Here is a 21,483-nt window from a genome sequence, read left to right as displayed (position 1 = left end):
ACACGAAAGACAAATAAGGCGATGTGAGGCAATTCTTTTGACAATGCGAAAGATGAATAAGGCTATCCTTTCAGAGAGAAATGAGGCGAATCTTTCAACAATGCGAAAGATGAATAAGGCGATATGAGGCAATTCTTTTGACAACGTGAAAGACGAATAAGGCTATCCGGAAAAGCATGACGATTCTTTCGACAACGCAAAAGACGAATAAGGCTATCCAGAGGAGAGAAGTGAGGCAAATCTTTTGACAATGCGAAAGACGACTAAGGCTATCCTTTCAGAGAGGAGTGAGGCAAACCTTTCGACAACGCGAAAGATGAATAAGGCTATCCTTTTAAAAAGAAGTGAGGCAAATCTTTTGATAATGCGAAAGATGACTAAGGCTATCCTTTTAGAGAGGAGTGAGGCAAATCTTTCAACAACGCGAAAGATGAATAAGGTATCCTTTCAGAGAGAAGTGAGGTGAATCTTTCGACAACACAAAAGATGAATAAGTCTATCCTTTTGGAGAGGAGTGAGGTGAATCTTTCGACAATGCAAAAGACGAATAAGGTTATCCTTTTGGAGAGAAGTGAGGTGAATCTTTTGACAATGTGAAAGACGACTAAGACTATCCTTTCAGAGAGGTACAAAGCAAATCTTTTGACAACGTGAAAGACGACTAAGGCTATTCTTTCAAAGAGAAATAGTGGGGTGAATCTTTTGTCAATGCAAAAGACGACTAAGGCTATCCTTTCAGAGAAAAAGTAGGGTGAATCTTTCGACAACGCAAAAGATGATTAAGGCTATCCTTTTGGAGAGAAGTGAGGCAAATCTTTCGACAATGCGAAAGACGACAAAGGCTATTCTTTCAGAGAAAAGGTGAGGCAAATCTTTCAACAATGCGAAAGGCGACTAAGGCTATCCTTTCGGAAAAAAGTGGGGTGAATCTTTCAACAACGTGAAAGATGACTAAGGCTATCCTTTCAAAGAAAAATAGGGTGAATCTTTCGATAATGCGAAAGACGACTAAGGCTATTCATTCAGATAGAAGTGAGGTGAATCTTTCAACAACGCGAAAGATGACAAAGGCTATTGTTATTATTGCAAAATTTTACTTTTGCAAGTCAAACTGTAAAACCCACAAAATTTCAATAATTATCAAAATAAATATATATCATTGTTCTTGGAAATAGATACGGTACAATGATATAGAGTCGATCCAAATGGATCTTGTATCCAAACTGGATCAAATGGATCCAGTATTTGGATTCGGCTACAATGTATGGATTCAGATCTTGGATGGATCTGAAACCCAATTAAAATCCAATTTTAATTTTTCAATTACAGCTAAATTCTCAAAGAACATCTTTAAATTTTCATCTTTTGCGAAAATCGCCCTCGTTATGACCCATACCCTATCAATATACACTTTTCAGTAATTCACATGAAATAACAAGGTTTTTTTCTCGTTTGGGTCCTAAATTCGGGGATTGACTAGTCTTATATATTACGAATTTGATTTATGATTCTCGGAAATTGATTCTACATAAATAGTACTCATGCCACTTCGTATATCTTACTTACGCAATTTTAGACCTCGCACATCAATAGGTATATATATATATTGAAAAAAAATCTCGTAACCATACAAGAAATTCTATATACTGAGACACATCATATATTACATCATCTCAGAACTATTGTGAGTCTTACACCAATTGGATCTTAATAGATCCAAATATGGTCAAATTGCAATCAAGATCCAAAAATGGTTGAATCGCAATCAAGTTCCGAAAATGCAGTAAATAAGAGTTCAAAATTCTCAGGAGAATGATGTCATAATCAAGTAAGAGGACGATGAGACACAACCCATGCTTAAAGGATATTGAGTCAAGAGGCAAGACAAGGAGAGACGTCTTAGGTTCGAAACCCCCGTCCATGAAAAAATCCTATGAAAATGTACATTATAGGGAGTTGGACAAATTTTCATAAGAAGATAAAAGAATTTTAGTTGCAAGAAGGTTCAACTAAAGAGGAGTTGGTGCAGTGGTCAGAAGGATGTACTCTCAGGGAGGAGAACTCAGGTTCAAACCCCTTGAGCGCCAAAATGTTTTATTTAAGAAAATGTTTTGTTTATAAAAGTCATTCCACCATAATGAGTTAAATAAAATTTTGTTTCAAGGAATTGCAACGAAATCAATACAGCGCACTGGTGGGGCTCATTTCCCCTTAGGAAGGAGACCCCAGTTTAAATCCCCCTATGTGCCAACAATGAAGACTATTTTTATAAAAAAATAAAATATTTTTTTTGGAATTTGAAAAGAAAGAACATTTCACCTTCTTATTTAAGATGACTTAAATGAGAAAAGACGTTTTTCAAGAGGGAGGTGGCTGACCGACTTCCCAAGTTGGAAACCCAATAAAGGACATTGAAGAGGGTGAGAAAAATGTTTTGGGAAGACCACCATGCCCACAATTTTAGAATTGGGAGAAGGAGTCTTAAATGAGAATGGTGGTTCCAAGGGAAAAAAATGGCTGTTATTTTTTGGAAAATCCACCAAACGGCTACATGAGGTTAAATAAGTTTATGTTGCAAGAATTTGCAATGAAATAAGAAATGACATACTGGTGAGACTCGTTACCCCTTAGGGAGTAGAACCTCAGTTCAAAACCCCCTGTGTGCTAGGGAGATCTTTTTACCAAAACATTATTTTGAAATAGGGTTTTGAAATTCGAAATAAGCAATAAATATAGACTTAAATAGGGAAGAGAGACTTTTTAAGAAGGAAAGGCTGGAAACCCAACCGTCCAGCAAGAGGAAGAGCCTCCCTTCCATTTTTCAAAATGGAAGGGAGTCTCAAAAAAAAAATAGTAATAAGCATCCGTTTGTGAAGGCTGCAATGAAGGCTAAAAGGGAAAAATGCTTTTTTTAACCTTACAAAAATGAGTTGTCTTGGAACTCGCCTCTCTTCTCTTCTCTTCTCTCTCTCTAGTTTACATCCCTCTCAAGCTCTTTTCTCTCTCAAGTTTCCCAGCCAGCCGTGGGATTTTCTTTTTTTCTTTTCGTTGCTCGATCACCATAGATCCCGACGAAGAGCTTGTGCAGGGATATCGGATGTTCGCGAGGAAGAGGAACATCTTATATACCTTCGAATTCGCATCCTTATGAGGTAAGGGCATTCTATCCTTATGTGTATGCCTAGTGGCATGTAGTACTCGTATTAAATCCTACTGCCCGAATATATGTAGGAAAATACATACACTTAGTCGTGGGTGTTAACCATGTCAGATGCAAGATCAAACCGAACCTAGGTAAGTGAATAGGGTCTAACGTATGGGGTGATGCTGTAACACATATTGGTATGTGCATCGACCCACTCTACACAGTGGGATCCATAGCATCAGCCTTGTATAGAATGCTTGCAAAAATATGGTTATCACCGGAGGTGTAGCTCGGATTATCATTTATGAAATATTATTTGTTTTTTTTTTATTTCTTGTTTAATAAACCATTCAGGCCATGTATATTGAATTGTCCTAATATGACTGGAAATTTTGTATACGTGGTTATTATTTCACGTCATTGTAAGATATATTATTCTTGTTGTGTAACTCGATTTGCCACAAAACTCATCTAAACGGTGTATATAAATATGACTCATTTCATGTTATTGTGAGACATTTTAGCATGTTCTTTTATTGTTTATGTGAATCGTGAATCTGGTGTGTCAACATACATTTATGTGTAAGGATTTGTGGCTGGATTCATTAATATATATATATCACAAATTGGGAACACGATTGGGGGAGGGCTGCAGGTCCGACAACACTGGAATTCTATTTTTTTTTTTCTGATCAAGTCAACAACGGGTGAGTTTGACTAGAACGACAAGGGTCTATCCACCTTACACGGGTTGTGTGTTTCAATACCACTGATGCATAACCTATACAAGGTATTTTTGACTAGGCACAGCGTACCCAAACCAGATTGCATATTGTCTCAGTTCAGGTCGGTTGCAACCCAGCTTGGCCTTCAAAAAAAAAAAAGAGGTACTTAAGGCTAAGCGACTGGGTCTCTCAACACCCAGCCAACTCATGCACCTTTATATGGTTTACCTGGATCCCTGTTACTTACACGATACATATGCTGTTGTGAGGAATAGGGTTCACACATATGTGCAGATGATGCGACTCAAATAAGAGCAGCAAAATGGGTTACCTATGCGGTTACAGTAGTGTTTCTTTTGTTCGCTCTGCTAAAGCCCAATAGCTGGGTTGTGTGCCACCATGGAGCACGCTCTGTAGTGGTCAGCCTCTCCTTAATGAATAACTTTACAAAGGTGATCGTTATTGTCATCACCTAAGGTGCAGCATGGTCGTGTTGACCTATGGAATACCATAGTAACTGGCGATGACATGTAACAGTGGCAGCAACGGCAATTATGGATGTGTGGCAAATTGGGTCTATCGACTCTAACAAAGTGTTGTGAATTCAGCACGTCGTTCTACATATATATACTACTCAATTACATTTGGAACTTTGAAATTTTCATTCATAAATGTCATACCACATCATATGTAAATTTATGGGAATTTTATATCCATCCGATGTTTCAGCATACATCTATATGCAAAGAGATTCTACTCAACTTCAGTTTGTATACCTGGCCCCGATGTTGGTGTTCAGACCTGACCATAGTGGTCGGTCTGGCCCAGCCTGATAATGGTTGACCTGAGTCTAGAGACAACCGTCATGGTAGGGGTGTTGCACCCTACCGATGTGGTTGCCACGGTATATCATACTTGGTAACAGATCCCTACATGGACCAATGCATAAAAATGTGAGAGTAGACCCAGACAGTTCGGGCTGGAGTGTTGGACATGGTGGTCGTCGCGGCCTCCTCGCTACATTTTGGCCTTAACATGTAGTGGGTGGTAGCGGCTATTACAACAAGAAATGAGAAATGGGCACTCTCTGTCTCCTTGGGGGTGGGGAGTGCCAGTTGAAACCTTAATGGTACATTGAATAATAATCTTAAGGCTGCCACATAGGCAGCTCAGTTATGGATTGGGGCTGCCATTGAGTTCGTGACTCTAAACTGTTAGTGCATGCTAAGTAGATATGAACATGTATCTACGATTGACAGTTTGTGAAACAAAGACTTAGTACGATTTTTAAAATTGTATTGTTTGAATTCGCAAAACTTCGGTGGTGTCGTATGGGCACTTGTGATGTTAATCAGTTTGCATATGAATTGAATTATGATTATGTACATGGTTTATGACATGATTGGTGGTTGTAATCATTCAAATATATATATATATATATATATATATATATATATATATATATATATATATATATATATATATATATATATATATATATATGTGTGTGTGTGTGTGTGTGTGTGTGTGTGTGTGTGTGTGTTCATTTTTTAGGCCTTTAGCTATGCCTAGTTGTAGCTACAACAAGATTGCTACATGTCGATGACTCATTGTAGCCCGACCGCACTCTCAAGGGTATAGGTATTATACACACACACACACACACACACACACACACACATATATATATATATATATATATATATATATATATATATATATATATATATATATATATATATTAAATCCCTTTGAGCGACGTAGGTTTTGTGCAATCTTTAGATCATGAACGCTTGAATTTGAAAGACCTCAATTTTATACATATCCTCATTTTATTCGACTACCTAAATTAATATGGGAATTCAAGTGGTTGTTGCTATCACCGTGGACACACACACTGGGGCATGGTTGTACGCATTGAGAATGTACGTATTGAGGATTGAACGAGATAACAATGATGTGGTCATATTGCCTATGGTTTTGTATAAGGCTTGTTGGTAAATACATGTTTTTGTTATAATTGCACAATTGAGAAATACTATGAAGGCACGATAATACAAATTGAATCAGAGCATGCCAAATCTTTGTGGTGCCAAATGGGCACATATGATGCTAAATGAATTGCATATAATTGAATCGTGATTTTGTGTAAATGCTATGACATGTCCTGCGCTGATTGATATATGCTTATTCTGCAAATATTTGCCTAATAAAGAGCATTTGTCATGTCATGATCATGTGGAAGCCCAAGACTGAGCTTGCGGTCTTGTGAGACCATTATAGTGTCATACAAGCACTTATGAAAAGTTGTACTTGAGACATGCCTTACGAGTGCATGGTCAATGGGATACAAAACGTACCCAAGCTCAGAAATGAAACTTTAAGATGCTATAAGTATAAGTACTCGGCTCAGAGTTGATCCAAAATTCTGAGAAATTATGGTTGGTGCCTATGGTGCATTCGATGGGTAATGTGCATACACTGAGATCACCCCGAGTGTGGGTTGGGATTTTGGAAATCCTCTGTGGTGCAATGACTTGCACAAAAAAATAAACAAGAATGAATAATATGCACACAAAATCTAAATGAAGGATTTTGGGTACACCTGAAAGATGGTATATGTTACTTGTTTCTTGGGATACTGGGTATACCTGAAATGGTATATGTTACTAATTTCCCAGGGCTCTGGGTACACCTGAAAGATGGTGTATGTTACTAGACCCATGGTCTACCTTGGAGTGGGTAGATGGAACAAACTCCGTGGGACATTCTTGTTTTTGTGAGAGCTAGGCATCTCACCCGGTCCCCAGTCCTCGGAGTTAGGGGGCCAGGACTACCAATGCGTCCTAGGTGGTAGATCCAAGTCTTCTGCAGAAGTATAGGGTGCATCCTAATTCCAATTCTAGCCATTGGGGAGTACTCTCTCGGTCGTGAACCGTCCCCTTTGGATATTGGTATGGCTAGTCACACGGGTTATAAAATAATAGATCCTCGTGTGGTCTCAGTCCGCTACAATGTCGAATGCCTGTGCGTACCTACAGAGTAAGTAACAAGAGAAAACATAAAGTTAGTATATTTAAGAAAGTCTTCAAGTAGTTGCATAATGCTTGATGTTGCAATTGTTTCGAGTATGTTTGTGATTCATTCATGTGCAGCCTAACTCATATATGTTTTCCTTTATGTGAAAAAAATGTGATAGCTTAAGGGTGAGTCATAAGATATGATATGTTGTACATTGATGTCTATACTTTATGCAATATATCATGAAATGCTTTAATTAAGTGAATGGTACATCCACATTGGTTTAAAAGTTTGTTACTGCTTATATAATTGTGTAGCACTTATACTTGTACACATGACACTGAGCCCATGCATCTAGATATTATGCTTCTTACTCAGACAAAGTAGTCTGACCCCTTCTGAATTAATATTTTTCAAGAAACAGAATGGCGAGAAAATGTGGTGGTCGTTGCAGACAGTGCCATGTGACCATATCTTCTTCAGATGTCCTGAGGGATTTTGACTTGTAATAAATCATTAAGTTATAATTGATAACTTGTAGTATTTCAATGCAAGAGTTTATTTTCTTGTGTCTGTGCTATCACTTGTAACCCAACCAAATAATTTGATTAAGGAATTAACAAAGCTTTTCCGTTGTTGTTTAGAAAAAAAAATTTATTCCAAAATTTTCAAGCTAAATATTTGGGGCGTTACACAAACTGACCTTTGAAAAAGTTTTTAAAAATAACTCACCTACGTTTTAAAATGCGGGATAATTCTAAAGAATGAGACTCGCCTGTCGGTATGAGGTCCAACCATTCCTAGCGCCTTTACCAGGGGTAATTGAACAAAGGATCAATCATATGTTTTTCTCTGTTCAACTTTCTAAATCAATGTTCTATTTTCTAAATGCACAGAGAATTAGGCATTTGCTATGAATTTCAGAAAAGATGCACATTCTGAGAAATATGATGTTTGCTTGGAAAACAGATTCTCAGAAAAATGGGAACTTTGATAAAATCATTTTTTTATTTGATTTGAATGCTCTTTCTGATAAAATCGATTTTTGAAGGAGATTTGAGAATTCTGAGAAAAACCAGTTCCAGAGATAATTCAAAGATTTTGAGAAAATTGATTTCTGAAAACTTCGGATTTTGAAACTTGAGGATGTTAAAACATTGGAAAATCATGAATTGAACTCGGAAAATGCTTGAAATATCCTTTAAAAACTCAGAGTTTTGAGAAAATTGCTTTCTGAGAAAGACTTAGGAAATTTTGAGAAAATCGATTTCTCTAAAATGGAATTGGAATTTGAGTTAGAAAAAAATGATGCAAAATGAATGAAATGAATGAATATGGATTTGAAAGATATTTTCTGAGGAATTTGAGAAATCCTTTTGGAAAATGCAGTGCATTTTGAAGTTAGACTAAGAGTGTAAGTTGAATGTGGCGAATACGAAGATCACAAATCTAGGTTTCATTCGTATTCTGACTATGGCCCTAAATACGAATTCCACCAAGTTTGTCAACTCCCTAAGAGCTTATGCATGTGTCATTTGTGTAGGCCATGGTGGAATTGAAATATGTATATGAATGACAAACATGACAGGTATATATCAAAGTTTATACTATATGCAATGCAAACCCTAATTCTAAGCATGAATTTAAATTCTTATTCCAAATTTATTTACAATTTACATCACTAATTGAATTTAAATAAAGAAAAATATAGCCTTGAATATTCCTACAAAACTAGAAAACTTGTTAGTGAAGATATGTTGGTTTTTCTAAATTTATCCCGCAATATCTAAAAATTACTGGATTTTTCTAGATATAAGCCTTTTTTCATGTTTTCCTGAGATAAACATAATGAAATATGAAATAAAATTGGAGAAATAATAAAAATAAATAACTTTGAAATTCAGAATTTGGGGGAAATTGAAAAAATACCTCTGAAAATAAGACTATGGCCTTGAAATCAGGGTTTTTAGAAAATATTTTGGTAAAACTTTGGATTTAGGGTTTAAAAAGACTCAAATCAAAGCCAAATTGAATATGCAATGTTCTAGAATGATTCTAAATATGTACAAACCCTAAAAACATAAACTTTTATGAAGCAAATTAAAAATAACATAAAAAATGAATTTGTCAATGTTTCAGGATCTTGAGGGCACCCTGTTTTGCAATATAATTGATTCAAGCATCAAATGAGTTTCAAAATTAATAAAAATCAACACCTGCAATGCCGATAACCCTAAAATTAAACTGGAATCATAAAAATCATTTAAATATGAAAATTGCATAAAACCCTAAAATATTCTATTTTTACCCACGGGCACGTATCTGTCATGGTGTCAGACCCGAATCAGGGGCCAATCACCATGGAAATTCAGAAAATTTTACAGAAAACTACTGGACTAAAAAAACAAAGATTTTATTTTTAACATATCAGAAAAATCATATCTGGTTAGGGAGATATCATTCCGGCAATCTGTGCTTGAATTTAATGAATATAAAATATACTAAAACAGGTGCTTTTGGTTTTGGATATAAATAAAAATAGCAAACTTCATTCAAAAATTCTGAAATCTTAGCAGTGAATATAAGACACTCATATAAAGATTTTTACTTTTTACTGATTGTCAATCAGATCTTTGGTTAGGGAGATACGAATGACACAAGTCATCTTAGAGATTAAAGAAAGTATAATGAGTTCTGAGAAGTTGATCCTATCTTCTGACAAAGGCAAAATAGTAGACAAAGATAGAAAATTATGAGAAAATTACAGAAAATAGTAGACATTAATACAAAGCTATTGCAATTTATGGATGATGAATTGAACCTTGGATGACAGAAATATTACATCTTCAATCTATACTTAAATTTCAATAGCGATTTTAAGAAACAGGAATCATGGTTCGACTTTATATTTTTCTGACAAGGTTCCATAATCCAAAAACATCTGAATTTTTTATTGAGAGTTATTGACAAATTTTTGGATCTACCCTAAAAAAATCTGAATTTTTCAACGAATATTTAAGCATGAATCAATACGATTTTTGAGTGCCCAGATTTGAAACACATGAAGATTCAATAAAACCCTAATTCAAACATGAAAATAATGAAAAAATAGACAAATAATACAAAAAAAATTATTTTAATGCTATAACATGTAAAATAAACATCAATATGACAAGAAAATAAAAAAAATACAGGGAATCCATGGTTGAATTTGATTTGCCCTTTGAAAAGATAGATTTAGCCCATTTAACGGGCAAATCGCACCTTTCTTTGGTTAAAATCATAAAAAATGTATTTATAAATGATTCTAACGGATTAGAATCCTGAAAATCACAATAAAACAGAGTTAGATCATCTTCTTGAACTAATTTTAAGGTTCTTGAATGAAAACTACACCCGAATTCGACGAAGGAAGGGCGGCAATGGTGAAAACTAAGGAAAAAGCATAAAATTTTAATGAAAATAATAAAATAAAATATAGGAGACCTACCTTGGTGGTTGCTGCAACAATGGAGGAGGGAGAGATACTGGAGAAGGAGGCGAGAACCACAAAAATTGAGAGGGGAAAGAGAGATGAGAGACTAGGGGTCAACCTCCTTGGTGCCTCTTTATATAGATATTTTTTTAGGAAGAGTTTCACCTAAAGTGAAACTTTCCTTAATGATTTCTCTTGATAAGGATGAGAACCATCAAAGGGGAGGTCAACCTCCTCTTGGAGAGTCCTAAAAGATCTCAAGGTGAGGTGGCATATGCTGAATTTATTCAAATTTTGACCAAAATAAAAATTGACAAGTGGCGCCCCTAGGTTGGTCCACTTGATTTTCATAAAAAAAAAACTTGAAAATAAGGGGTGGTTTTCTAAGAGGGGTTCAAACCTTCAAAGAATCTACATTAATTGGTCTCAATCAAACCTAACTAAGACTCTTAATGGGTTAAGAAAATCTCAAATGTGGCGCCCCTAGGGTGGGCCCACATTTGCTTTTTAAAGCTTTAAATAAAGCAAGGTTAAAACACTAAAATAAAGATGGATTTTTAAAATCGATTTTGACTCTTCTAAACCCCTAATCTAACTAGAACACTGACTAACCCTAGTCTAACCCTGACTTTTGCAAATGTGGCGCCACCCCGAGTGGGCCTCACTTGAATTTTCAGAAATGATTTTAAAACTTGAAAATGAGAGGTTTTTCAAAAGAGATTTAAAAATAGACTTGAAATTTAAAGTTTTGAAATGACACAGAGTCCTAATTGGGTCAAAACTCCTCTAGATATGATGCCAACTAAGTGGGCCCCACATCAGAGTTTTGAAAATTTTGAAATGAAGTGTGAAAATGGCTTTGAAAAGGAGTTAAAATCAACAAATGGAATTCAAAAGTTTTGAAAGTAGAGTTCTAAGCAAACTGAGACTCTGGACCAGAGTCCTGAACCGACTAGGACTTTGAGATTTTAGATTTTTGAAAGTCAAATGAAGGAGTTTTTGAAAGATTTTATCAGAACTGGTAAAAATAAGTCGGAACATACAGTTAGGGTTAGAGTCCTAACTCAACTGAAACTCTGAAATAGAGTCCTGAATCAACCAAAACTCTGCAAAATGAACCAATTTTGGAAAAACCAGTGGAGAAAATGAAAATGAAAGTAAAAACATGATTCAAAATAGAGTCTTAACTGGATTAGGACTCAGGGACAGAGTCCTGATCGGACTGAAACTCTAGTTTTTTAGTCTTTTCTGAAAGGATTTGCGAAAACCAATGAAAATAGCAACGAGTAGTGAAGTCAGAACAGAGTTCTGATCTAACTGGGACTCTAGGGACAGAGTCCTAATTTGACTAGGACTCTCAGAATTCTAGATTTTTTGAGAAAACAAATGAGAGGATTTTGGAAAACAAGTAAAAATAAAGTAGAAATTGAAGTACGGTTCAGAGTCTTGATCTGATTAGGATTCTAATGATGAGTCCTAATTCGACTAGAACTCTGAAAATTTTTGGTTTTCTAGAAAATAAAAGATGAGATTTTGAAAAGAACTTTTGAAAACGGATAAAAATGGATTCAGAAAATGAAATCAGGATAGAGTCCTGATTCGATCAGGACTCTGGGATAGAGTCTCAGAATTTTGAAAGTCTATGATAGAAGTGTAATAGCTTTGTTTTCTGAAAAGATAAATGAAGAGATTTTTGAAAGATTCTCTTAAAATTAAGGTCAGGTTCAGAGTCCTGGTGCAACTAGGACTCTTTGAATAGAGTCCTGATTCAACTAAAACTCTGAGTTTTCGACTTCTTTTCGAAAGATTTTAAAGAATTTTGTTGAAAATAGGTAAAAATAACAACGAAAGATAAAGTCCTAATCTGACTGAAACTCTGAAAAAGAATTCTAATCCAACTAGGACTCTAAGGTTTTGGCTATTTTGAAAGTCAGATGAGAAGGTTTTCGAAAACAGGTGAAGAACAGGAGTAAAGGATGAAATCAGGATAGAATCCTGATCTAATTAGGACTCTGGGGAAGAGTCCTAATTCGACTGGGACTCTTGAATTTTAGCCAAAATAAAAGATTTTGAAAGATTTTCTAAAAAATAGGTAAAAATGGTAGCAAAAGGCAGAGTCTTGATCAGACTAGTACTCTAGAAAAAGAGACCCGATCCAACTAGGACTTTGAGATTTTGGCCAAAATGACAAAAATGAACAGGAGATGAGATCACCTCTGATTTAAAATCAAAATAGAGTTTTAAAACGGTTTAAAAAGATGAAAAGACAGAGTCTTGATTCAATTAGGACTCTGAAGTTTTTGAAAAGTTTGATGAGTGAAGGAATCCAGAAGTGACACCACCTAAATGGGTCTCATCTGAGGATTGAAAATAGTTGAAATTGACTTTAGAACAAATCCAGATTGTTTTTCTGAAGAAAATAAGATCCTGGGGGTTAACAAATGAAAATTGATGATTCAAAACTCAGGTTTTGAAATTGATTTCGAAAGAAAAGTTTAAAAACTTGAATCTGAATTCAAAGATTTTGAAAAATAGGAGTGTTGGATCTCGAAAATGAGATGCAACGACATGCAATGCCATGAAATGTAATGCCAAGTGCATGCAGTGATATGCAATGACACATGAAATGTAAACCCTGGATGAGGGGCTTGAAATCCTGGACTCCCGACAGAGACAAAGAATTTGGAGACTCTCATCTGAGGATGAGAACTGATAATTGAAATTGAGCTGAAATGAGAATTGAGTCCAAAACATTCAGATTTAAAGCATAATTTGGGCTTTAAATAGCCCTAGCTCATATGTCGATCAACTAGTTCCCTGAAAACTGCAGAGAGTGGGTCTCAGTGGCAGGAGGCAGGTGTTTATGAATGAGGGTGAAATGGGGTGTTTACAGATGCCCCTCTTTGCTACTAAGCCGGTTGAAGGCCAAGCTTAGTGGCAAAGAAAAACACACCAAATTTGGACTATAAAAAAACCCCAGTTGAAAGAATCTGACTGGGTGTGAAAAGATTAGCTCTGGTGAGTATGATAGATATGGTATAGAGAATAAAGAAGAAAATTCAACTCATCAAGACGAGACTCAGGCTTAGACCATAACCTAGATGGGACGAGAAATACCACGTGGAAGAATGAGGTTCAGGCTTAACCCTTAACCTGGATGGGACGAGAAATACCTCGTGGAAGAATGAGGTTCAGGATTAACCCTTAATCTGAAGGGGATGATACCTCGTGGAAAAACAAGGTCCATGCTTAACCCTTAACCTGAAGGGGACGATACCTCGTGAAAAAAATGAGGTTCAGGCTTAAGCCTTAACCAGAAGGGGATGATACCTCATGGAAAAATGAGGTTGAGGTTTAACCCTTAACCTGAAGAGGATGATACCTCATGGAAGAACGAGGTTCAGGCTTGACCCTTAACCTGAAAGGGGATGATACCTCAGGAAAAAAATGAGGTTCAGGCTTAACCTTTAACTTGAAAGGGATGATACCTCATGGAAAAATGAGGTTCAGGTTTAACCCTTAACCTGAATGGGCCGACGAAATCCTCGAAAGAAAAAACCATGATGAGACCCTCAAATTTTGCACAATAAATCCGAGAGGGGTTTACAAAAGAAAGAAAGGGGGTTGAAAATGATAAATGTCATTTGTAGGACGTAAATTGGAAGGTGAATAAGACAACTTTCTTGAAGATGAATAAGGCAACCCTTTCGTCAACGCGAAAGGCGAACAAGGTAATCCTTTCAAAGAGAAGACAACTCTTTCAACAACACGAAAGACAAACAAGGTGATCTTTTCAAAGAGAAATAAAGTAACTCTTTCGACAACTCGAAAGACAAACAAGGCAATATTTTCAAAGAGGAATAAGGCAACTCTTTCTACAACGCGAAAGATGACAAAGGCTATTCTTTTGAAGCGAAGGTAAGGCGAATCTTTCCACAACGCGAAAAACAGCAAAGGCTATCCTTTCAGAGAAATAAGGTGACTCTTTCAACAACGCAAAAGGTGAACAAGGCAAATCCTTTCGGAGAGAAGGCTAATCTTTCAACAACGCGAATGATGATAAAGGCTATCCTTTCAAAGAGAAGAATAATCTTTCAACAACACGAAAAATGACAAAGGCTATCGTTTCGGAGAGAAGGCTAATCTTTCAACAATGCGAAAGACGACAAAGGCTATCCTTTCGGAGAGAAAACTAATCTTTCAACAACGCGAAAGACGACAAAGGCTATCCATTCAGAGAGAAGGCTAATCTTTCAACAACGTGAAAGATGACAAAGACAATGGAAGGTAATTCTTTCGACAACGCGAAAGATGAATAAGGCAATTCTTTCGACAATGTGAAAGATGAATAAGGCAATGGAAGGCAATTCTTTTGGCAACGCGAAAGATGAACAAGGTAATGTAAGGCAATTCTTTCGACAACGCGAAAGATGAATAAGGCAATGGAAGGCAATTCTTTTGACAACGCGAAAGATGAATAAGGCAATGGAAGGCAATTCTTTCGACAATGCAAAAGACGAATAAGGCAATGGAAATCAATTCTTTCGACAACGCGAAAGATGAATAAGGCAATTCGTTCGACAATGTGAAAGATGAGTAAGGCAATTCTTTCGACAACGCGAAAGATGAATAAGGCAATGTAAGGCAATTCTTTCGACAACGCGAAAGATGAATAAGGTTACTCTCTCAAGGAGGCAAAAGATGATGCCAGGATGTGTCAAAATAGACATCAAGCTCTTGCTTCATATCGGGATAACTAGAAAATAATGCCGAAATGATAAAAAATAAAGTTGATTCAAAATTGATTGAAATGTAAGCACATTTGTTTGAAAGATATATTCCCTCTTTCTACCTAGAATATTACCTCCAACTGGGCTAACTCTGTAGAATCTAGAATCGAAATCAAATTTATTGTTGTTGAGTTTCTTCAAGGAAGCTATCATTTTCTTGATATGAAAAGAAAGAAATTTGTTCTCGGTATCATAAAAGCAATTGATGAAAAGGATATTGATAAAAGAATTTCACATAAATAAAGATGATTCTTGGTAGTTTTGGCAATTTGATATATGGGTTTTACCCACGATGATCTTTTTGCACTCTTTTGAGACATGGAGGATGAGTTTTTCTGAGGGTTTGGCAAGAATTTCATAACATCAGCCTTCAACTTAATCGTGTTCTGATTTTTCCTAGAAGGACACATCACAAACTCTTTCAACTCGGAGATGTTCTGCATCTTTTTTAATCCCAAGAATTATATTAAACGCGTTGTCTCTTTTAATTGAAGTATCTTGGTAATCTTTTGTGCTCTTTTGAGACATGAAAAGTGAGTTTCTTGGGATTGGGTGAGAATATCATCACATCAGCCTTTAACTTAGCTGTGTTCTGATTTTCTTAGGAAGGACATGCCACAATCTCCTTCAACTTGGAGATATTTCGCATCCTTTTTTATTCTCAAGAAGTGAATAAATAAAATGGTCTCTTCGGTTGAAACTCTATTTATGATATCAGTGATTAAATATCTTTTAGGGATTGGCGGGAGGTTTATCACATCAGCCTTCAACTTGACGATGATTTAAACTTTCCCTGAAAGGACACGTCGTAAGCTCCTTCAACTCAGAGATGTTCTGCATCTTCTTTGGCCCCGGGGGTCTAACCCATTCATTAGCCTTCAACTTGACGATGATTGAGAGATCCCTTTTGCAGATAGTTGATTATAGCTTGATTGATTAAAGAGATATTGAGATTGAGTAAATTCTTTTATATCGCCCAGGATATTTTCACTGCCTTATTACCAAAATAATGATCTTTAAAAATGTGCCATAGCTACGATCAATATCAATTCACTTATGGCTTTTCAACTTCATCGATTTTTTTCTTCGCCGGTCATATCAAGGATTTTTCTTAATCCTTTTAGTTGACCAACAGAAAAGCTTGAATTTTCTTCTTTCTTCGCAAAAGCTTTGTCCTTTTGGAGAGGATACTAAAGGTAATATAAGGTAAATATTTGTGCAATAAAGATTTTGAGATCAACGATTGTCTTTCATGACAAATTGGCAAAACGTTCTTGGAATCCTTGGTGAAAGAAATCACTTGAGGTCTGAGTTGACACATTCGTAGGATTCTAAAGGAAAGTCCAACATGAGGTTGAACTCTGAAGTTATATCCAATACGAAATTGGATTCCTGAAGGCAAATCCTGGCACAATGCTAGATTTTAAAGGTAAATCTCGCTCAAAAGTTGGTTTTGAAAGATCATCCGAATCAGAACTCGAATTCTGCAAGGAAAGTTAGAAAAATTCGAGTCAAAACTCGAGTCTTTAAGAAAAACTAGAACGTTTGGTTTTTAAGGAGAGAAAACTCGAGTCGAAACTCAAATCTTCAAAGGAAAACTAGACCAACTCAGGTTTTAAAGTAAAGAAAATTCGATTCGAAACTCAAATCTTCAAAGGAAAGCTAGAAGGTTCGAGTCAGGGCTCGAATCTCAAAAAAAAATTAGAAAGTTCGAATTTTGAAGGAAATAAAACTCGAGTCAAAACTCAAATCTTCAAAGGAAAGCTGGGAATTTCGAGTCAGGACTCGAATCTCAAAGGAAAATTAGAAGGTTCGAGTCAAAACTCGAATCTCAAAGGAGAATTGGAAGTTCGAGTCAAAACTCAAATCTTAAAGGAGAATTGATGAAAGATTGATAGAAATTGAGGAAAAATGAGGAAAGATTGATGAAAATTTTTAATTTCAAATAGGCCATCATAGTTAACTGTATGTGGCTTGGTTTCAGAATTATCCCCTTATCCTGAACGAGGAAATGAATTTGATGCAAATGAATGCATGTAAATGCAAATGAATGCAAAATGATGTAAATGGATGCACAAGCATGCAAAATGAGAGATTTGTGTGATCATGCTTGCATACAGAACGTTTTGAAGACAATTTTCAAAATAATGCCTCATTGTAATAGGGGAAACAAATTTTGGATAAAAAGAAGATAATTGACGTTTGAAGAACGCTCTCTGAAGGTGACAAAGCAACTGACTTTTGATTGATTCAGGAGGAATTCTAGAGAGGGTCATTCCTCATAAAAGGACATTTTGTAGAGAAGGAGAACAAAAGATGGCATCAAACTTGTGAGAAAAAATTGACAATTTTATTGATGCATTGAAAGAAAAATGACAAATCAAGGAAAGATAAATGAGATTACATCATGCCTTCAAAATAATAAAAACAAAATGAGAAATGGGAAAATGCTAGTTGTCAACTTCTTGAGTAATTGAAGAAAAAACTCAGTCAGGATGACTGGTCCTTCTTTTCATCTTCAACGAGGAGATTCTTATCAATGCAGTCCTGAATGATGTTCTTGAAGATAAAATCGTGGTCAGTATAGTGCCCTACTGCCTGATGAAATTTGCAGAACTGGTTCATGAATCTTCCCATGATTGTGGGATGATCTATGGCTCTGAGGAGCTTTACCAATTCCTTGGTCAACATATATTCAAGGATTTCATCAAGAGGCTGCTCAAGAGGAGTGAACTCACAATCGTTACCCCAACCATCCTGCTTTAACTTTTCTTTTTGTTGGCCCAATTTCTCATTCTGCTTTAAAGACTTTTTTTCTGACCTGTATGATTGCCCTTGCTATTTTTGTTGTCACTACGGCTGGCATTGGCGGAGAAGGTAAAATTTGCCTTCTTCTTTGAATCTTGATTATTCTTAATGAGGGTGATGCCATCATAGACCCCATTCTCCATTCTCATCTCGAGCTACTCGGCCTGTTCAGTAAGCTCAATGAAAGATTTGGAAGGCGAGGTAGAGATAAGACATCTCAAAGGCTGTGAGTAGTTGTTCAGAATAATCTGGAGTGCGTTCTCTTCTGAGATGGTGTTATCATCGCAAAATTTTCCCCCTACCTTGCGAGAGAGAAACGAATTTCGCGAGTCAAACTCGACCAAAGTTTTGAAAATAGTTTTGAAAATTAACTCGCCTCCATTTTGAAAATTTGTGGGAAAATTCCGTGGAATGGGATCTGCCTGTCGGTACGATGTTCAACCGTTCTTGGCGCCTTTACCAGGGGTAATTGAACTAAGGATCAATTATGTGCTTTAACTCGACTCAAATATCTAAATTATGCTCTATTTTTTCTAGAATGCACAAAAAATCAGGCTTGTGCTATGAAATTTTGAAAATAAAGCAAGTTTGAGAAACATGATGTTTGCTTTGGAAAATTGAAATATGCTGAAAAAATGATTGGAAAAGTGCTTGAAAATGGAATTCCTGGGAAAATCATTGAATTTCATTGAAAATCAGAAATTTGCATTGGAAAGTGATTTCTCAAGAAAACTTGAACTTTGGAAAATCGATATTGAGTTTTGAATTACTTTTCTGAGGAAATGGATTTGAGAATTCTGAGAAAATCAAAAAATTCATTGGAAAATGACTTTTGAAATGGAAAACATATTCTCAGGAAAACTTGATCCTTTGAGAAAATCGATTTCTGAAAACTTGGGATTTTGAAATCTGAGAATTTTAAAACATTGGAAAATCTTGATTTGAACTTGGGAAATGCTTTGAAATGTTATTTGAAAACTTAGAGTTCTGAGAAAATCCAATCCTGAGAAAGAATTGGGAAATCCTTGAGAAAATTTATTTTTTTCTGAAATTGAAGTTGGAAAATGAATTTGCAATTTGAATAATATGAATGAATGAATATGAATTTGAAAGGAAATTTCAATTAAGAAATTGGGAAATCCTTTTAAAACTTTGAGAAATGCAATGCATTTTGAAGTTAGCCTAAGTGTGTAGGCTGAATGTGGCTAATACGAAGATCATAAATCTTGGTTTTCTTTGTATTCTGACTATGGCCATAAATACGAATCCCACCAAGTTTATAAACTCCATAAGAGCTTGTGCACGTGTCATTCGTGTAAACCATAGTGAATTTGAAATATGCATGAATCATACATCAAAGATTGAAATTTGCAGAAATTAAACTATATGCAATGCAGCCCTATTCTAAGCAGAAATGTAACTCTTATTCCAAATTATTACATTTGATGTTACATTGAATTGAAATAAAAGAAATAAAAGCTAAGTCTTCTTCTTGAATGTTCCTGCAAAACTAGAAAACAAGGTTAGCACAAAAATGTAGGTTTTACTGAATTTATCCGAAAATATGAGAAATTATCGGATATTATTCAGATATAAACCCAAATTCATACCCCCTTTGATATAAACATGATAAATAATGAATAAATTTCGAAACTAAACTTGAAAAATCGAAATTTGGGTCAAAATGACCAAAATACCCCTGATGACCTTGAAATCAGGGTTTTCTAAAAGAAATTTTGTAAATTTTGGAAATTTGAAAATCAAATGAAATAAATCAAATACAATATGATAAAATATGATGATATTCATGAAAATTTATGAAATTAAAGATTGAAATTTCGAAATTTAGGTCGAAATGACCAAAATACCCCTGATAACAAGACTACGGCTTTAAAATCTGGATTTTTTGAAATAAATTTTGCAAAATTAAAAAATATGAAATGCAAATGACATTTAAATTAACCCTAATATGATTCTACATGCTCATGTACATGATAAAAACCCTAAAATGGCGAAAATATCATAAAATATCAAATTTAACCTGATTTTCGCTTGATTTTCACCTCTGAATTTAAAGATAAACTAACACATGGAGAAAATGAGCTTGGAATTAAACCAAATTTGTCATGGACACTTACAATAACCCTAAAAACATAATGGAGCTCGAAAATTTAATTTTTTGTATTTTTTTAATATGGAAAATAGTTAAAATCCTAAGAAAATCAAAATTTTGCATAAAATGCTTATTCTAAAGGGGATTTTGGATATCAAACTTTCATAAAAATTGCCCAAATTTTACGAGGTGACAAAGAACAGTTAGAAAAATATTTTTTTCTTTTACACTTTCTGGTTTTTTCCTATGGTCGAAGCTATGCCACTCGGCAAGTCGGATCGGAATCCGGCGACTCTAGGATTTAGGGGAAACAGACAGGTTTCGGTAGAAAATGTGGGAAAAATAGTAAAAAGATGAGAAAAATGCTGAAATTGTAATAAAATGTCTCTGACAAACAGAAAAAAAAAATTGATCTTTTCACAGTGTTGGGATTCAAGTTACGGTTTGGAAAAGGCCACACTGTTATCAGAGACCCAGATCTCTAAACTTTCTGGATATTGGAATCTGTCAGACAAAAAAGAAAATTTCTGGAAAAATAATGAGACAGTTCTAAAAATACCCAAATTTTGTTAAATGATAGAAAAATATGCTAGCAACAACTTTTGTGTTGAAAGTTTTTGCATAAGGGCTACGGATTGAACAGACTTAATGCATTAAGATATGTCTATACCCTGATGAAGGAAAATTGAGATTTTCCCAAGGGTCTGGGAAATCCAATTTTTGACAGAAGCCAAAATTAACTGAAAAAACCTCAAATTCTCCAGATCATTAGTAGATTCAATCATGAATCCACTGTGATTTTTGGAAGGAAGATTCAAATGCCCCACAAGGGTGAATCTGAAGGTTTTTGTCTGCTAAGAAGAATTCTGGAAATTTTAGAAGGGTGAAATCCAGTTTTGAGGTTTGATTTATTGGATGGGGTTATAAATATCAAAAGAACCTAAGTTTTTTGGCCAGACATCACAGATAAACAATCACAGATAAACAGAGGCATTAAAAATGATTTTTTTGTGGATTTTTTAAGTAGAAATTGAACATGAAATTATAGCTAGACTACACGCATATATTCAAAACTTGTAATTCCTAAACAAAACTATAATAAATGAATAAAATAATCTTTTAACTAACTAAATGGATCTAAATGCAATATGAGGACTACATGAAGAATGATAAAAATGAAAACCAAAGGGAGTTACAATGCACCTTTTTTTTTTGGCTGTTGAGAGGAGGGATCCAATCCATCAATCAGATGGATCCCTTCCTCTACATAGCATTATCATAAAATACAAAAGAGAAATAAAAGATATGTTTATATATAAAAAAAAAAAGTAATCATGAAAATTTTTAGAGAAATATCAGCATGATAGGAGGAATCTTACCATGGCTTGGGTAGAGATGCTACACCA

This window comes from Nuphar pumila, chromosome 12 (assembly GCF_984573655.1).
Source record: "Nuphar pumila chromosome 12, dmNupPumi1.hap1.1, whole genome shotgun sequence".
NCBI lineage: Eukaryota > Viridiplantae > Streptophyta > Magnoliopsida > Nymphaeales > Nymphaeaceae > Nuphar > Nuphar pumila.
The sequence above is the reverse complement of the archived record's forward strand: the minus strand, read 5'-3'. Positions refer to the sequence as shown.